Here is a 19,031-nt window from a genome sequence, read left to right as displayed (position 1 = left end):
ATAAACACTTTTAGGTCTTTCTCTTGTCTGATTGCTCTGGCTAATGTTTTGAGTACTACACTGAATAGAACTGGTGATAGTAGGTATCCTTGTCTTGTTCCTGACTCGAAAGGGTAAGCTTTTAGTTTTTTCCCCATTAAATGTGATGCTGGATGTTAGTTTTTCATAAACAGCTTTTATCAAATTCAGGTATAGTCCTTCTACACCTATTTTCTTCAGGGTTTTTAAGAGGGTGTTGGATTTTGTCAAAAGTCTTTTCTGCATTTATTAATATGATTGTGTGACATTTTGCTTTGCTTCTGTTTATGTGATGTATTACATTTATTGACTTATGTATGTTGAGCCATCTTTGCATCTCTAGTGTGAAACTTACTTGGTAACCATGTATGAACATTTTGATAATGCGCTACATTCTATTCACTAGTATCTTATTGAGAATTTTTGCATCTTTGTTTATTAAAGAGATTGGTTTATAGTTTTCTTTTATAGTTGGGTCTTTATCTAGTTTTAAAATCAGGTTGCTTTTTTCTCTTTGTTGGGAACTCTTCCTTTAATCATTCTGTAAGGGTTAGTCCACCAGCAAGACCTTCTGTTACCTTTCTACATCTGGGAATAATTTTATTTCCCTTAATGTCTGAGTGGTATTTTTATTGCTATATGATTTGGCATTAACAGTTCTTTCCTTTAAGAACTTAAAAAATGTTATGACACTTTCCTCTGTCCTCCATTATTTGAGATAAGAAATTTGCTGTCATTCAAATTGAATCTTTAGTTTTCAGAAAATTAGCTGTGATGTTGTAGTATAACTTTTTCTGACTTTATCTTTCTTGCAAATCTCTCAGCATCTTAAATCTGTAAGTTTATGTGTAATGTGATATTTGGGAATTTTGAACCATTTTTTATCAATTTTTCAGCCAAAATTTTATACTTTTCTTTTCCTTTCTGCTATTTTGATGATTGTGTTCTCACTAACTCTTGAAGACTTTTTATAGTGGTACTACAGATTGAACTCAGAGCCTTCACATTGAGCTATAGTCTTAGCCTTATTTTTTATTTTTAATTTTGAGAGAATGTCTCACTAAGTTAACAGGATGGGCTCAAATTTGTGATTCTCCTGCTTTTGTCTCCAGAGTACTGGAATTACAAGCATGTGCTAGGAAAGAATAGCTTCTTCACTTTTAAGTCTAGTTTTAGTCTATGTGTTGCTGTTTTTCTCAGAAAGAGCAGCCCACTCATCACTACCTGCCCCATAAACTGTCTTGTTGCATTCTTACTACAAGTTTACTTACTACAATTGTCTCTTATTGTAGATTGTATTCAAGCCTCTACGTTCTGTCTCTGCACATAGGTATAGAAACCCTAGAGGTGTAGAACCAAATGTTAGAAGAATTACAAGGATTACAAGGCTCTGGCATGTTCCTCTACATAAAACATTAAACACAGACCTATCGACCACAGACAAATTCCTAGCAAAAGCAACACAAATTCTCTCACTAAAGGCTTGCTCACTGCAGCAATATAAGATAGCTTCTTTCAAACAAAAAATTGCAAATCACACCAAAAGCCAAGAAAAGGCAGTCTGAAGAGACACTGCAAGCATATGAACAAGTGTCATGTGTCACAGATGCTGAAAGTCTCAGAAAGGGAAGTTAAATAATTATTATTTATTATTATTATTATTTATTATTAATATTAATTATTATTATATTAAGGGCACTAAAGAGAAAAACACACATTATACAAGACCAGATACAAAATGTCAGCAAGAAATGGGAACTCTAAGAATAATAAGGGAGACATTTTTGAAATAAAAATTTCAGCAAAAAAGAAGAATATCTAGTACAGATAACATGACTAATAATCAGCAGATTCAATCACAGTGTAGCAGAATCTTTCTCACCAAAATATTTTACAAAGTAAAAGCAAAAGCAACCCTGGAAAGTCCCAGAACTGTGGGAAACTATTAAAAGGTGTGACACACATGTAACTCAAATACCAGAAGAAATAGAGCAGACCAAAAGAAAGACTTGATGTAATGACTCTGAGAATTTTCAAAATTATCAGGCACCAAAACACTGATCAAGAAAATTCAGAAAATGCCAGAAACATAGAGAGAATTTTTAATAAAACCACACAACATTTTTCTAACTAATACAGAAACAATGAAAAGAACAGACTTCTATTTAAAAACTTCATAAGCAAAAAGAGAGTACATTGAAATAGCTAAAATATAGCTAGGATAATACACTATCCTAGAGTTCTATATCCAGGGCATTGTATTTTAAAACCCAAAGGAGAAAGAAAGATTTTCTCAAACAATAACTAAAAGAATTTATTGTTAGAAAATGGTTTTTGAAAAAATGTTAGTGTAAAGTTTACAGGCAGAGAAAAAATGGATAGGCAGAAACTTGGAACTACAGAGAGCAAAGAAGAGCACCAGAGAAGGAATAAATGAGGAAGGACTTTACATATTTGGGTCTTGTACACGCCGGGGAAGTGCTCTAGCACTGAGTTAGGACCCCAGCCCTGTTCTTATTCTTGACTGATCAACCTAAAAGTCAACAGATTTCTTAAAGAAACTAGATAATTAAGAGGTTTGAAGTGAAATGAAAAACAGAAATGTCCCAAGGAATGAGAAGCAAAAATTGTTAATATACAGTAAGTGGTATTGAACTCTTTGAAAGTAGACATATATGTTTAAAATGCATATAGTAAACATTAGGAAAATATAACACTTTTAAAATATAATGGCATTGTATCAATCAAGGTTTACTAGAGAAACAGATATGACACAAGATATACAATTGTACAAGAAATTACAAGTTTGGCTTACAATGGTCAGCCACAGAGTTGGATGAGGAAGCGTGTGGAGGGTGTCTGCACGCTGGAGATTGAAGAGCCCAGCCCCAGGCCTGGAGCTCACTGCAGTGTCCTTCCAAGTCCGTATCCGGGGCTGATAGGTCTGCGACAGAACGATAAAGAATCTGCGATGAAGGCTGGAGAGCCTACACCAGAAGGCTGAAGAGTCCCAGGCAGAAGCCAAACAGTCTGCACCAGAAACCAGGAGATGACTAAGCTGAAGGGAAACACTGGAGCTCCTCCAAAGAACCAGCAGCCAGTCCTGTCTCAATTCCCTTTTTTTTAATGCAGTTTACCTGCTCTGGGGCAGTGGGGGTGGTCCTGTACACCCACACCCTCTGCATGCGTTCCTCTTGCATGGGCACAGGATGAATACAAAGTAAACACCCTGGCTCCCTGCTGAGTCACATAGTTAGCTTTCTAAACTTCTCAAATTGACACGATAAGCAATATCCCAGAAGGGTAAGGGCGTGTCCTTTTCACCCCAAGGTGCAGAACTGCTGAATCACTTAGCCAAACCTCTAGACTCCCCACGTTGACACAATGTATCAACCATAACAGGAATGCTGAGAAAAGATGGGCTGAAATCATCAAAATTTTTCAGTTAAATCAAGGAAAAGCACAAACGGAGAGAAAAAAGAAACAGCAAATAATACAGCAAATAAAAAGTGCCATAAAATATAAAACAGTAACCTAGCTAGAACAATAATCATCTAAATATTGTCTAAATAAACCAACCAAAATCAAAGATTGTCAGGGTGGACTAAAAATAATCTGCACATGGACTAGGAGAATCCCATTTTAAATACCAAGATTCAAGTTTGTAGTAAACAGATTGAGTAACATATGCTCTGATAACACTAATGAAGAGGAATATTAAGTAGCTGTACTAACTTAAGGCATAGTAGACTTCAGAGGAAGGAAAATTATCATGCTTAAGGAAGAATATTACTTACAAAGGCATCCGCTTTCTAAAAATAGCAATGTTAAATGTGCATGCATCAAAGAGCATCAAGATATGCAAATAAACAATGGTAGATGTGAAAGGAAAAGCAATCAAATTTACTACAGTGTTGATGATTTTAACACTTTGTCAATAACTTACAGAGAAGCAGGCAGAAAAACACTAAAGGTATATCATGAATCATTTTAATCTAATTGACACTTATGGAATAGTTTATCCACGAACAGCAAACTATACCTTCTTGTGAAGCTTGTAGAGTGCTGTCACCTCAGCAGACCATTTTCTGGGCCATAAAAATCATCTAAACAATTCAAAACAATAGAAACCACACAAATTATGTTCTCAGATGTCAAGGTAAAATAAGTTACAATTCAAACGCACAAAGATTGTTGGAAAACCCCCAAACCCTTGAACATTAAACAGCCTATCTCTAAATAGCACCAAATAAGAAATACAAATTTAGAAATGCAAGATAATTTTTTAAAAGTTTTCAATTAGATGAAAATACAACTTATTAAAATAGCTAATGTAAGAGAGTAAATTGCATTCTTTTAAATAAGAATCATATAACAGAAGAAATATCCAATATCAACTACCTAAGTTTCTACTTTAGAAAACTGAGGAGTGATGGGGGTGTAGGTCGGTGGTAGAACACTTGCCTGGCATGTACAAAGTCCTGCTTTCAATCCCCAGTTCCACAAGAGAAAAGGAAAGAAGAAAAGAAAGGAAGGAAGGAAGGAAGGAAGGAAGGAAGGAAGGAAGGAAGGAAGGAAGGAAGGAAGGAAGAAAAGAAAGAAAGAAGGAAGAAAGGAAAGAAGTAAAGTGAGCAAATTAACCTTAAATACTCAGAAGAAATGAAATAATTGGAAAAGTCAGAAATTAGAAATAGGCAAACAGCAGAATAACAACAAAAGCTAGACTTTTAAAAATCAAATTCAAAAAGTTGGATTTTTAAAAATTCCAATGACACTAAAAATCCTCATGCCAAACTAACCAACAGATAAAAAGATAGAACATACTTAATGTGGTGGTTAGTCTTGATTGTCAGCCTGACTGGCTTGGGAGACACCTAGAAGTGTGACCCCAGGTACTCCATCTGGTCCTGGCCCCTTCCTCTTTGGCTCTTCTCCCATGTTTTCCTTCCCAGCTACCATAAGGTGAGCGGCTTGCTGCACCCTCCTTTCTGCCGTGATATTCACTGCTAGCCATCAGCAGCAGAACCAGCTGACCATGGGAATGAGACTTCTGGACCTTGAGCTGCAGTGACTTCTCTCCTTTCAATTGTGTATGTCAGGTATTTAGTCACAGTGATGAAACCTTACTAATGCAGTTACCAATATAAGAACACAAGAGGGTGACAACAGATGATGCCACAGACATAAAAAGGACTGAAAGGGCACACTGCAAACAACTCTATCCTCACAAATGTGGTAATTTAAATAAAATGGACCAATTTCTTAAGCACAACAAAATTACCAAACCCTGCTCCAGGAGAATGGATATCTTTTGTTATGGTTTAGATCTGAAATGTCCCCCCAAATCTCACGTGTTCAGAGGTGAAATTTTCAGAAGGTGATTGGACTGCGGGGGCGCTGTACTCATCAGCGCATTAATCCATTGATGATTTCAGAACTTCATGTGCTGGTAGGAAGTGGGCCTCAGAAGAGGGGGTCACTGTGGTGGGACCTGGAAGGGCTATCTCTGTGCTAGGCTCCTCCCTCCCCTCTCTGCTTTCTGGCTTCCAAGTGTTGGGCAGCTTTTGTCCACCGCGCCCTCTCCTGAGTCTCCAGCTGACCCTCTGAAAGCGGGAGCCAAAGTGAACCTCTCTTCTTTTAAGACACAGGTGCGGGAATTTGCCCAGTACCCAGACAATGACTAATGCTATGTGTAACTCTACATTTGTTAAGAGAAATAACACTGCTAATTAAAAATCTTCAAAACACCAAACCCAGAAAATTTTTGAAGCATTCCTTTTAATATTAAAGACCTAATATACATTCTCCACAATCTCTTCCAAAAAATAAGGGAATAACACTTTCAAAATAATCTTTCAGCACCAGAATTATTCTAATACAAAACCAGCTAAATGCATTATAACAAAATTACAGATATTAATAAAGCATTAACAAATAGAATCCACATATATATTCAGTTTTATTATATTATCATATGTGCTTATGTATATATATTATCATATGTATATATGCATATGATAATATAACTAACAGACTGAGAAAAAATGTATCAACAGATGGGAAAATATTCAATATAAGATATTCATGATTTTAAACAGTGATCAGAAAATTAAAGAGAAATAATTGAAAACTTTGATATTAAGATAAAGAAAAAACAAGGATACTCTATCAACTCATCAATAATCAACTATCTTGGAAGTCCTAGCTAGTGTAGTAGGACAAGTAAAAGAAATAAAAGGAAAAATGATTGAGAAAAACAAAACTACAATTAGTATCCATGTAGAAAATCTACAAAAATCCTCGAATTAAAAAGGAAGTATAGTAAAGTTGCAAGATACAAGGTCAAAAAGTTTAACTGTAAAATTTAATTGCTTTCCCATATATCAGTAATGAACAAATGGAATTTGAAATTAACAAAACATTATCTTTAATAATAGTAAAAAAAAAATAGGTACTTGAGTATAGACCTAGAAAACTAATAAAAGGAAACTAAAAAAAGTCCAAAACCCTGTGGAAAAACAAAACAGAAGTATGGAAATTATTGAATTAAGCATAGAAAAAAGCCTAAGTGACCTTGGGCTTCCTAATGAGTTTTTAGATTTAATAGCAAAAACATTATTCATGAAATAATACATGTTATGCTTTATTAAGATAAAAAAAAAACTCATGCAAAAAGACAGTGGTGAGAAAAACAAATAATTGGCTGGGAGGAAATGTTTAGAGGCATGTATTTTTTAGCACCTGTATGATGCTGTATAATACTTGGCTGTGTCATACCACAAAACTAGATTTATTGCAATGCACATTTGTCAAGACACACTGAACTCATAATGCAAAGAATGAGCCCTGAGATATAGAATTATTTAAGACACTGGGGTGATGCTGGATGAGATATAGATGGTGGAAATAGAATTTAACTTTATATAGTGCACTGTACACCTTAGTGAAGGGCTCTGGGGAAGTAACTTTGGAAGTGCATGGGCTGAAGGTGAAAGAGATGGTATATAAGTGCTGTAGTCTAGTTGGTTCAAGTTAACCACTATCCATCCATGATGGAAATCAGTAAATGAATAGCAGATCTTGATTGCCAGTTTTCTTGCTGTTGGAGTGTGAAATGACACATCAGAAAGGTTGGATGATCCATGGGGTACTTGACTGGAGTTAGACACATCATGAGGAACTAGTGTTCAGCTTGGTGTAATACAAAGAGGTGCATACAGGAGTATTCACAGAGAAATATATACATGAGATAGTACATGCACATGATTTCCTTTGCTACATCAGCTGAGAAGGCCCTATAAAGCAACCATATCCTACCAGTAATAAGTACATATAGTGTCCAGATTTTAGGCCACACTACTGCTCTCCAATAAAAGAAATAAGGGTTCCTTAGAGAAAAGACTAGTTCTAAGGCTGAAGAAGGCAAAACAATGTGGAGCATATTATAATATGAGCAGTACTCAAAAAATTTGAACTCACAGGGTTGGGAGTATATCAAAGGAAGAGAGGAGCAAACTAAAATAACTTCCAACGTCTACAGCTGAAATAATTTTAGCAACAAAATAAATAACATAATGTAAAATTTTAACACAGAATATGTCATGAATATCCATAAGTCCTTACTTTTATAAGTAAATAATTGAATAAACATAAAGAAAAATCAAATTTCTTCTGCAGAAAAATTCTGAAAAGGTTAGGTTCTCCCTCAAGTATGTGAAGTATGACTCCCCACCCCTTAATGTAGGTGATATACAGTGGCTTCCATTCAAAGAAGCATGGAAGTATGAAAAAGTCATTTTACTGCACAGAGAACTGATAAATGATCATCAGTGAGCAAGTTCAGTGTCAACAGTGATAGCTCATGCTGACCCTAGATGTGATGTGTGTCTGTGGTCTTCCTATAAAAACCAAACTAAACCAGAAATCCAGTTACTTAATGAGAAAAATGAAAGAAAAATTCCAGTAGAGGGCATGATATAAAATACCCTACCAGTACTCCTTATCGTTATGAATAAAGGTTGTTTTGACAATTCAGTTCAATTAGTATGTGTGATATAATAGACATGGTAAAGCCCACAAAGTCAGAAAAACAAATGCAGAAGAAAACCAAAGAAAGAAAATGAAATATAAATAATAAAATAATAATATATAAAAAGTGGGAGTTTTGAAAAAAGAAACTAAGCTTATCATTTTATTCTATTCAACAGTATTTAGTGAAGGGCCATTCTATGCCAGGTGATCTCCTAGTGCTAGAGAAATACAAGGTAGGGTAGTGCTGGCAGAAGTCAGGCAAATAATCTTTCCCAAAATTGGATAGGTCATCACCACTACTAAGTCAACAGGATGGTGGGCAGGTAAGTGACGAGTGCTGTGGAGAAGACATAAGCAGGCAGAGGACTGGTAATGTTATTCTAAATCTTCAGAAAAGCCTCACTGGAAGCTAACAACTGAGGGAAGAACAGGTTGGAGAGTCCACGGGGGCCCGGTGTGGGGTAGCAGTGAGCTTGTAGCAAGTAAAGAGCAGCAGAGAGGTCAGAAAAGCAATGTACTCTGCAGATACACATATACCAAAATGGCTGGCAAGGAATGAGAGAAAGACTCACCTGTTTAAAATGCTTTTAGCTTTAAATTGGAGAGTTAGACTGCTTTGGAGATAGTAAATGTCTAACATGCACACTGCTAGAGGCAGCGCTCATCAATTGAATTTTTTTTTTTTTTGAGGGATGCACCCTTAAAATTCCACTGACATTCAGGCTGTGATCCACTTTCATCCACAAATCAGAGGTGACTAGATGTCCCAGATGACAAGAGTGGCTTTCCTTGAGGAAGACGGAAGCTATCAACCCAGTGGCTATCTGCCATCTAGGAGTCCCTTTGGAAAACCGAGGCATGACATTTGGGGCTAAAAGAGAATAGGATGAGGAAGAAGGAGAGTTGGACACCATGTGTTCCAGCCAGACCTGCAGCTATGATAGGGAAGCAAAACCTGTCCAGGGTGAAAGTTCCCCAGGGCTCACTCAAGGATGCCAGGGGTTCAGAAAAAGCAGGTAGTGAATGTCTTCTCAGAACTGCCCCCAGCCTCTACATCTAGAGGTTCTCATCTGGCCACTTCTCTTTTCTGTGTCTTCCTTCCATCCTGTGGCCAATTATTCATGTTCATACTCCTTTTATTTTCTTTAATGAAACAAGTAATCACTTCCTTCCACTGCAAAACACTGCTCTAACTGAAGCACCAAATCTTCCCTTTTAATTTGTATCTCATACATTCATAAAATAGAACAATTAGAACAACTGGCATCTTGAGTGAGCCAGAGTTATAATTTATCTTAGTTTGATACAATCCAAGAATGGAAGCAATTAAAAACATTTCAGGGCAAAATAAAATTACAGGTTAATTGGTGGTATAATAAATACTAGTACTAGATATCAGAACCTTTCCTATTGACGTTAAATTGCTCTGTCCCAGGAAGAAAGTGTATGTACAGTCCGATGACTAGGAGGAAAAGGAATATCTCTTTGCATAGAGCTGAACAGCAGTTAGTTACTTTCTCACTGCTGGATCACAATACCTGACACCAAGTTAAAAGAGGAAGGGTATATTTTAGCTTACAGTTTGTAGAGGTTTCAGTCCGTAGTTGGCTGGCTCCACAGCAGGGCACTATGACAGTGGGGCATCACAGAGAAGAAACAATCCATGGCACATCAGGCAGCCTCCCTTTCCTTTTATATTCCATTCAGGCTACAAGCCTATTGGTTGGTGCCATCCACAGCCAGGGTGGGCCTTTTGTCTTCAGTAAATCCATTCAGCAGCTGAAGAACTATGCTAAGGCAATTAGTGGAGTAATCTGTTGTTTTACACCCATGATCCAACTGTCTGTAAATAGCCCCACCAATGAGCATGTGAGTCTTTGGGAGGACATTGAGATATAAACTATAACAAGCAGTAAATATGCTTTCATGTGTATACTTAAAACAAAATTATAAAGGGATCATATAAATTGAAATGAGGATGCATAGGAAGACCCTGATGAACTGAACCCCCAATTCTGATAAGGCTTCTTGTGAGTGGAAAAGACCTCCCCTCCTCAGAAGAGCCCCAGATCCTTCTTATCCAAGAGGATTATCTCAACCATTCCTGAAGAAACTCCGATGGCCTCCCCTTGAGGCAGCTGCCCCACGAGACAATGTCGATTCTTCCCCAACCCACCATCTCCACCCCCTTTGCTTAGACTGTAGTCCCAGCAGGCCTCTAAAGATGAGGTGCAAAGTAACACGCATGAAGAGCTGTGTTACATATCAGAAACTTTCTTTCTTTCTTCCTTTTTCTTTTTCTTTTTCTTTCTTTCTTTCTTTCTTTCTTTCTTTCTTTCTTTCTTTCTTTCTTTCTTTCTTTCTTCCTTCCTTTCTTTCTTTTCTTTTTTCTTTCTTTCTTTCTTTCTTTCTTTCTTTCTTTCTTTCTTTCTTTCTTTCTTTCTTTTCTTTCCTTCTTTCCTCCTTCCTTCCTTCCTTCCTTCCTTCCTTCCTTCCTTCCTTCCTTCCTTCCTTCCTTCTTTTCTTCCTTCCTTTCTCTCTTGAAACCAGGACCTTCACGCTGAGCTAAATCCCAATCCCTTTTTTGAAATTGTTCTTAAGATAGTTCTTACTAGGTTGATATGTTACCCAAAATGGGCTCACACTTGCAATCCTTCTGCCTCAGCCTCTCAGAGTGCTGGGATTACAGGTGTACACCACCACATCTGACTCATTAGTTGATTTTTCTAATAATATACATGAAATATAGAAAGATGTGTGGGAATATTTATTGAGGGTGTGAGAAAATATTGAAAAGACCATAAAGTTGATTAGGAAAATATGGATGTTGGCACCCTCAGCAGTAGTTTTACACACACACAGTGTAAATGAAATTTCAGCATGAAATTTGGAAGAGACATTCAAATAACAGACTTCTGATCCCCAAACTCATGCCTTCTTCACACATAAAACATATCTATTTCATTTCAATAATTCCAAATGAAAGAATTTCAACAGCAACCCCAAAGTCCAAAGTCAACAGTTTCATCTAAATGAGTCATGGGTAAGACTGGAGAAATGATTCATTATGAGAGAAATTCCCTCCCAAATTTGAGCATGTGCAATAAAAAATTAACATTCTCTGATTCCCAAATATAAAAGTGAAACAGTTGTTAGACAGACATTATCATGCCGAAAGGAAGAAGTCAGCAAGGTAGAAGTAAAACAGGCTCTAAGTTAGTACAAACCCAACAGGGAATACCATACTAAATCTTAAAGTTGGAAAATAATCTCCTTTAACTCTACATCACAGCACATTTGTGTTTTTTCTGGACTCAATTTGCATAGTAGCTCTCTCAAGTTGGAATCTCATGTCTGCAGCTTTCTGAGGTAGTTGCTGCATATTGGTGGCCCTACAGTCCTGAGGTCTTAAGTATGCTCTCACTATCATGGCTGCACCAGTAATCACCCTGGTAAAGACTTTGTACACATTTCCACTCAGCAATACACTAGTAGAAACTCTCAGTGAGCTCCTTCCCAGTGGCATTGCTCTATCTGGGTGTCCAAGCTGTTCACAAAGTGCTTTGAAATCTAGGTGGAAGTAGCTGTGTTTCCACAGCTCTTGCATTCTGTAAAGCTATAGACAGCACCATGTGCATACCACAAGGGATTATCATTTGCCTCCTCTAGAACAGTGGTGGGAGTTAAACCTGGGCCACCTTAAGCCAAGACTAGGGTGGCTAAGGAGTACTGCACTGGAATTGGGGGACCAGAGGCCTGAGCCAGCCTTGGGCAGTAACCCAGCAGAGAGAACACCGTGATCCATCCCGTAAAACCATTCTGGTCTCCTAGATCTCCAGGTCTGTGATGAGAGGAGTGTCCTTAAAGATCTTCAACCTGGCTTTAAGATCTTTCTCTCATTGTCTTGAAAATAATGTCTGGCTCCCTTCAATCAATACTACTCCCTTCGATCCATACTACTACATACTATGATCTAGTAGTAGATCATACTACTACTGTCACTTGCACAAATCCTTCATTTGCTTTCCTAATATGCCTTTTCACTCTTCATGAAGCCAGGCTGTGAATTTTTGAAATCTTTCCACTCTATCTTCCTTGTAATTATAAATTCATTGTTAAGTTATGTATTACACCTCAAAATTCACTGTACTTCAATAAAAGGAGTCACACAGAGCCAGGCTTGGTGACACACACCTGTAATCCCAGCTGCATGGAGGGTAAGGCAGCAGGATCACAAGTTTGAGACCAGCCTAGCCAATTTAGCTAGACGCTGTCTGGAAATAAAGATTTCTTTTTAAAAAAAGGGAAAATAGGAGGAGCTTGGGGATGTTACTCAGTGGCCCAGCAAGTACAAAGTCTTGGGTTTGATCCAGCATACTACCACACCAGTGAACACTCTGCTGCTGAAATAATTCTTCAACCAGATATACTAGTATATCACTGTTAAATTATGAGCTCCATGAAATTATTGGGCACACATATGAAGCAGAATAAGCAAGTTATTTTGCAACTGTGTGGCAAGGATTTTCTTTACTTTTGAGTAACTTGTTCCTAATTTTCACTGGAGACCTCACCAGAGTGTCCTTCCAATCCCAATTTCTATCGACATTCTGGTCTTGACCACAAAAGTAATATCTAAAAAGGTTCAGGTTTTCCTTCAGCTCTCTCCTACTACTAAACTCTCACCATAATCATCCTTAACACTCTGTTCAGGCAAGACAAGATTTTTCTAGCCTATTCCTCCAAATTATTCCAGCCTCCATTTGTTACTCAGTTTTAAAATCACTTTGATGTTTTTAAATACAGTAATACCTCAGTTAATACATGCTTCTCTTCATAAACTCTGCATCAGGTGATGAGTACAGCTTCAGCCATGTTCCCCACATGAACATGAATGTGGCTGTCTTTCCTGCTCTCACATGTAGTCATGCCTTCCTCTAATCAAGATCGTCGTTGCAGACAAACCTGTGAATACTTGCTGAGAAGCTTTTTTGTGTGATTTTTAGCACATATAGTACTGTACAGTATTATTCATTCCAGCATGGCTCCGAAGAAAGTGCAGAACAAGCATGGTGATAAAAAGAAAGAGCACAAGAAAAGAGAAATAAAGGTAGGAAAGGAAGAAATTACATTATCATTATTTGCAAATGATATGAAACTCTATATAGAACACCTCAAAAACTCCATAAAAAGACTTCTAGAGTTAGTAACCTAGTTCAGGAGAGTAGATGGATACAAAGTTAGTACACAAAAATTAATAGCATTCTTGTACAGAAATAACAAACATCGAGAGAGAAATTAGGGGAAACAACACCATTCATAATAGCACTGAAATAAAATGAAATACTTAGGAATCAATCTAACAAAGACAGTAAAAGATCTCTACATTGAAAAATACAGCACATTGAAAAAGGAAATTGAGGGGCTGGGGATTTAGCTCAGCGGCAAAGCGCCTGCCTGGCAAGTGCAAGGTCGTGAGTTCGGTTGCCGGTACCGGAGAAAAACAAAAACAAACAAACAAACAAACAAACGAAAAAGGAAATTGAAGGTAATGTAGAAAATGGAAAAATATCCCATGCTCTTGGGTAGGAACAACACTAAAAGTGGCCATACTCCCGAAATGATTATGCAGGTTGCATACAATCCCAATCAACATACCATTAGCATATCTCACAGAACTAGGGAAAATATTCCTAAAATTCATTTGGATGGACCTTCAAACCATAGTCTTAATTGAACACACATGAGTAAATATCACATTGTTTCTCTTGTGTGAAAAACTGAAAGTGTGGAGAAGAACCAAGATATATACTAGACATTGTGAAATAGAAAGTAATTGTTCAAAAGGAAAGGGAAATTGGCAGGGGAAGAAGGAAGGGAAAAGAAAAAATGAGAGAAAATAGAATGAAACGGAAACAAAGCTTTGTATATGATAATAAGAGGGATTGAAGTGAGGGGAGGGGAAAGAGTAAAAAGAGAAATAAAGATATATTATGTACAGGTACAGATTCCCTATGATGAATGTGATCATAATATATATCGAAATTGTACAAATAAATTTAATTTAAAAAATGAAAGATGGAAATAAAATGACAAAAATAATTTGGAAAGTAAAATTCGCACATAGGGAAAAAATTTTAAAGACTAAAGTTGGTTCTAGTAAAAAGTCAAATGATAATGCCCAATAAACTTGATCAAGAAGAAAAAGCAAAATTGCAAAATAAAATATCATGGTCAAAATTTTGGTCATTGTATAGGTTTACAAACTATTTTGCATACCAAAATTGATAAATAATTTTACATTAATATATTCAAATTTCACATGAAATTCACAAGTATATTAGAAAAAGTTCAACAAAAATTTTCTGAGAAAAATGAAAATTCTCTAAAGAACAATGTCTATTAAAGTCTATAGAGATTCCCCACTTAACAATTTACCTGTTTAACAACTTTTCAGACTTACAACATGTCCTTTTTTGTACAGTTCTGTAGATCTTGTTTATAAAGCCTCAACATCTTTTTCAGTCCACATTAAAGAACTGTATGTAAGAGTTAAGCAAATAAAAACTGGAATCTTGTGGAGGAAGATGCTGAACAGGAACTCTATCATACAGGAGGAAAGGCATTTCTATGGCACAAGCCTAAGAAGGGCAAATGGACCATTTTACTGTGTGTGAACACAAATGCTGATCTGAAGATTAAGCCACTACTTCCCATACCCCTTGTGCATTCAAAGAACAGAATGTGATCAGGGCCAGACTGCTTGTCATGTCAATTTGAAAGTTTGGGTCACGAGGCAATTATTCATGGCTTGGGTACATGAGGTGTTCACACTCATCATTAAGAAATATCTTTTTGACAACCAACTGCCTGAAAGGTTCCTTCTTCTGATGGACAGTGCCCAGGAGACACCCTCTAGCCTTGGTGGATGATATGGATGATGAGCATGACTTCATAAAGGTCAAATCCCTCCCCTACATTCCATGGACCAGAAAGTGATCTGCAGCTTGAAGAAGCTATACACAAAAGTGGTCTTCAACAGGTGGTTTGATACCACTGAAGAGACATCCTTGACACCAAAAGAGTTCTGGAAGAAACATTTCACTGTCCCCCACTACATTAACTTCACTGACAAAGCCTGGGAAGATGTCATGTACCAGATCAAAACTCAGCCTGGAGAAAACTGTGCCCAGAATGTGTTACTGAATGTGACTTTGAAGAGTCTGATGCACAGGTGATGGAGGACATTGTGTTCATGCACAAGAATATGGGTCTAGACATCAGTGGTACAGACACAAAGGAGCTTGTTGAGGACCATAAGAAGGAGCTAAAGATGCAAGAATTTGAGGAGCTAAAGATGGAAGAATTTGCTGAACTCCAGAGCAAGCATCAGAAGGTGCTTGTTGAGGAGCATTCCCCTGAGCAAGAGGAAGATGGGGAGGAGGTTAGCAGTGATGTGATAAAATGCATTATGGAAAGTGGGATGAATGCCAGGATTTTTTTTAGAAGTACTACTCTAACACCACTGTAATGAACACAGTGTTGAATCTGATGAACAATAATATGGTCTCATTTCCAGAGGGTTGTGCAATGCAGGAAAGAACAAATGACATTAGACAAATTTTTTGTCAAAATTTACCTTGCAGCTAAGAGACAAAGAAGAGAGGAAACCCCTAAAAGAGATACCCTCCATGTCCATATGTTCAATGTCCTTATGGAGGGGGACTCTCCCTCCAAACAAAAACCTCCTCCCCACTGACCTTCCCATCCTCCGCACCAGAAGTTGTCTCAAGCAAGGTTAGTGTCCTCCCTCTTTATATTGTGCTGTACTGTACTTTGTTTTACATTTTTGTGCTTAAAAAATACACATAGTTCAAAATGGATTAACTTTACATTGGAACTCATGGGAAAATTTGATTCGGTTTGCAATCAAAATCAACTCATAACCAACCTTGTTTGTAGGGCTCAGAAGGGATTAACCTTATTTACATTGAACCTTATGGGAAAATTTGATTCTGTTCATGACCAGCTAGATTTTCAACCAGAATTGTGGAGAGAATAAAATTTGTGAACCAAGGTACCACTCTGTGCAGTATAGCCACAGCCTCACTTCTCAGTATGAATTTTCTGCCCTAGCCTGCTTTTTAAACTTTAATTATTTTTAATTGACAGATAATAATTGTAAGAATTTTATGTGACTATGGGAAGCAGTATATACATTATGTGATGATCAACCATGATAGATTATACATCAGCTCAAACACCATTTCTTTGTGACCTGAACACTCAAAATCCTGATTTTCATGTTCAACACCTTTAGCCATCAGAGAAGTTAATATCAAAAGTTCACAGAGATTCTAGGTAGAATAGCTATATTCTTATAGCTTCCATCTTATCTCGGTAGAATAGCTATATCAATAAAAGGAAAAATAACAATGCTGGCAAGGGTGTGGAGTAAAAGTAATTCTCATACACTGTCTGTGAGAATACAGGTTAGTACAAGCATTATGGAAAGTTAAATAACATGGAGATTCTTCAAGATGCCGAAGAGCGCTATGTCATACAATTCAACTATAACACCCTTGAGTATATGCTGAAAGGAAATGAAATTTCCATACAGAACAGGTACCCATTGTCTTGGTTACTTTTCTTTCATTGCTGAGACAAAATACCCAACAACCAAAAATAAGGAAGAAAAGATTTATTTAGCTCACCGTTTGTGGATGCTTCAGCCCATAATCACCTGGCTCCAAGGCAGAGTGGTATGGCACAGACAGGGGCAAAAATACAGTGGCAGAACACAGCAAAAGCAACAAAAGCAAAAAGGGGAAAAGCAAATCTCCATTCCTACCTTATGTTGTATGCTGGCTATCTTCCCAAACCATCTCCATACCCTCCTCTTCCACAAGCTCAGGATGTTTACAAAACGTGAACCCTGGCCCCCTGCTGAGTCACTTAGTGAAGATTCTAACTCCTCAGTTCTCAAGTTGACACTATGTATCAACCATTACACCTGCACACCCATGTTTATTATGGCACTATTCATACTGTGTTTATTGTGGCACTATTCATAAAGACCAAGATATGGAATCAGTCTAGGTGTGCATCAACATCTTAGGGATACATCTATATATCTTTATCCATCTATCTATCTATCAATCACCTATCTGAAGAATAAAATCATGTCATTTTCAGGAATATGGATGAAATCAATCATTATTATGTTAAGTGAAATTAGCCAGACATATAAAGATAAGTATCACATATTTTTCTCTTCTATTGGAAAAAAAGAAAATACAATTATTATCTGTCAATTAAAAATAAATTAAAAAAAGAAAATAAAAGATAGACCTTTAAGGCAAGGGAAGAGGCCTAGAAGAAGGGAAGAGAGAGGGCAAAAAATGTAATGGGGAAAGTGAATATGATCAAAGTATGAAATATGCATATTTAGTACAATTCACTAATTATAATTTTAAAATGTTATTAAAAATCTTCCCTTCTTGCTGTCTTGATTCACTTGATGCAGTACTGTTAAGTACAGTCATCTTTCTGTGTAACAGCACACCAGAGCCCTCCTCTCAGTTTTTCTGCCAGTCATCATTCCCCCATTGTTGCTGTCTTCCACTCTTTCAACTTCTGTAAAAGTTATTATTGCAATCTTTGTGCCTCTGAGTAGATTCCACAAATGGGTGAGAGCATGTTTGTCTTCCAGTGCCTGACTTATTTTGTATTTCACTTGACATTGCGATTCCCGGGCCCATCCATGTTGCTGCAAATGACAAAATTTTACTCTTTTCTTATTGATATATATCAATATATCTGTATCTATATATCTATATCTATATTCATGAGGATGGTGTCCTGTTATTGAATCCCTTCTGAAAGGATGTATCTTAGTAAGTTCACAGTGGAAATTAAGTTTCAAGATGAATTTCAGAGGGGACATCCACATCCTGGCAATGTTATTTTTCTGATAGAAATCAAGGCATAAAAATAGAAGTGGCACCACTCACCATCTCTTCAGTGAACCTTTAGCAAATATTTGTTTCTTGTTTCTACAACTTAGAGCTGCACTGGTCACTTTGGGACCCACATCCCTCTGAAACAATAGGCAAAACGTGGAATTTCTGTGCTGGCTTGTATGATTGATCCTGACGAGGAAGGGGAAAGTGGACTGCTACTACATGACAGGTAAGGAAGATTACGTCTGCAACACAGGACACGGTATGCTGGTTCTTACTATTGCTATACTTTGTGATTAAGATCAATGGTAAGCTACAACCATGCACTTCAGAAGGACTACTAGTGCCCCATATTCTTAGAGAATGAACATTTGGATCACACCACCAAGTAAGGAAATATGGCACACTGAGGTTCTTGCTAAAAGCAAAGTGAATATAAGGCAAGTAGAAGGAAAAGGTAGCCACGAATACCAGCTGCAAGCATAACTAGTTACACAAAAGAATAATGCAATTATTATGAGTACTCTGTCTTATTTTGTTATGAGGTATATGTATGTGTGTGCGCCTTCACCTCTTAGCATCACATTTATCTATAAACATATCAGTGGGCACTGATCAGCATTATGCCCACATGATTTAGTCACCTCTCCACAGCCCCGCTATCAGCATGTGAGGCTTTGGGAGGACACCTAGATTTAAGCCATAACATTGGCTGTGAAATCAAGGAAGTTTGAGTCTTCTAATTTTTAAAATCTTTTTCAAGATTGTTAATGACTTCTGGGTCCTTTGCATTTCCATATGAATATTACAATCAGTTTGTCAAGTTCTGCCAAAAAAACCTCTGTGATTATATTGAATCTTTGGGCCAATTTCAGGAATATTTTGATATAATTTTCATATTATTTCTGTATTTGCAACCTTGAACATAGAATATATTTTTTCTCTTTTTTATTTTAAAGAGAATAAAAAAAAACAAGATAATAACAACATAGACAAAACAAAACAAAGTAAAAACAAAAA

At 37.0% G+C, this 19,031-nt stretch overlaps 1 long non-coding RNA gene across 1 annotated transcript in view; it reads left to right on the top strand.

Annotated features, from left to right (window-relative positions):
• Positions 1-18,234, top strand: part of LOC106149980 — a 33,606-nt gene extending 15,372 nt beyond the window's left edge. Inside the window, exon 3 of the long non-coding RNA XR_001236484.1 lies at positions 18,116-18,234. This is a non-coding gene — a long non-coding RNA (uncharacterized LOC106149980). The remainder of the gene's footprint in view (positions 1-18,115) is intronic.
• Positions 18,235-19,031: the final 797 nt, after the last annotated feature.

This window comes from Chinchilla lanigera, unplaced genomic scaffold, assembly GCF_000276665.1.
Source record: "Chinchilla lanigera isolate Chin_1 unplaced genomic scaffold, ChiLan1.0 scaffold00058, whole genome shotgun sequence".
Classification (NCBI taxonomy): domain Eukaryota; kingdom Metazoa; phylum Chordata; class Mammalia; order Rodentia; family Chinchillidae; genus Chinchilla; species Chinchilla lanigera.
Note: the sequence above shows the minus strand (reverse complement) of the source record. Positions and strands in the feature narration are given on the sequence as shown.